Source organism: Hevea brasiliensis, chromosome 14, assembly GCF_030052815.1.
Source record: "Hevea brasiliensis isolate MT/VB/25A 57/8 chromosome 14, ASM3005281v1, whole genome shotgun sequence".
Lineage (NCBI taxonomy): Eukaryota > Viridiplantae > Streptophyta > Magnoliopsida > Malpighiales > Euphorbiaceae > Hevea > Hevea brasiliensis.
Genome location: NC_079506.1, coordinates 5,644,333 through 5,645,401, shown reverse-complemented (window position 1 = coordinate 5,645,401; position 1,069 = coordinate 5,644,333).

Genomic DNA, 1,069 nt, shown 5'->3' with positions numbered 1-1,069 from the left:
AGCATAATTATAACAATTATTATTATTGTCTAAATTAACTCATATTCTCATGTATAAGTAGATGTAATATCTCTGTAAATTAGACACAGACAAATACACAATCTTTTCCTTCATTACTTATATTCTTTCTTCTAACATGGTATAAGAGCCGTAAAGCTTTTATTTCTAGTTTCTGGGGTCTCTCTTCTCTCTCTACAACCTGTTCTGGTTCATTCTTACATTCCTGTTATTATACCATTTTTTTTTCTCCTCATCTTGTTATCAATGGAGAAATCTGATATTTCAAAACCTATTGCAACAGTTCTGACTGGTTCCAACTATAATCTTTGGGTTCAAGGAATGAAAAGTTTTTTGATAGGTCGCAAGCTTTGGCGTATTGTTACCGGAGATATCACTACGCCGACAAGAGAGAACGATGAAACTGATGCAAAATTTGCTGACCATCTTGAGGATTAGGATAGTAAAAATCATCAGATCATCACCTGGTTTCGCAATACCTCTGTCTCGTCCATCCACATCCAATTTACTAATTATGACTCTGCAAAAGAAATCTGGGATTTTTTTGCTAATCGATATCAGACCACTGGACTTGCCCACTATTATCAGTTGTGGACTACTCTTCATAATCTGAAACAAGAAGCAGGTCAATCTGTGAATGATTTTCTTGCCCAGGTCCAACCCATTTGGAATCAAATATCTCAGGCCAAAATCAGTGAAGATCATCTTCATCTCATTCAAGTTCTAATGGCTCTTCCATCAGAATATGAGGCCGTTCGAGCGTCTCTGCTACATCGAAATCTACTCCCATCATTGGATACTGCTATTCAAGAGATTATTTTTGAAGAGACTCGTCTCAGTTTGGATAAAACTCCTCAATTTGAAACTGCTCTTGCAACTACTCGATCCTCACATCAGAAATCCGGCAATCAACTCTGTAAGAATTATAATCAAATTGGTCATGCTTTTGCATATTGTCCTACTATAGAATGCAAATATTGTCATGGTTACGGTCATATTCTTTAACATTGTCCTACACGCTCTCCAAGACCAAAAGGAGGGCATTCTAAAT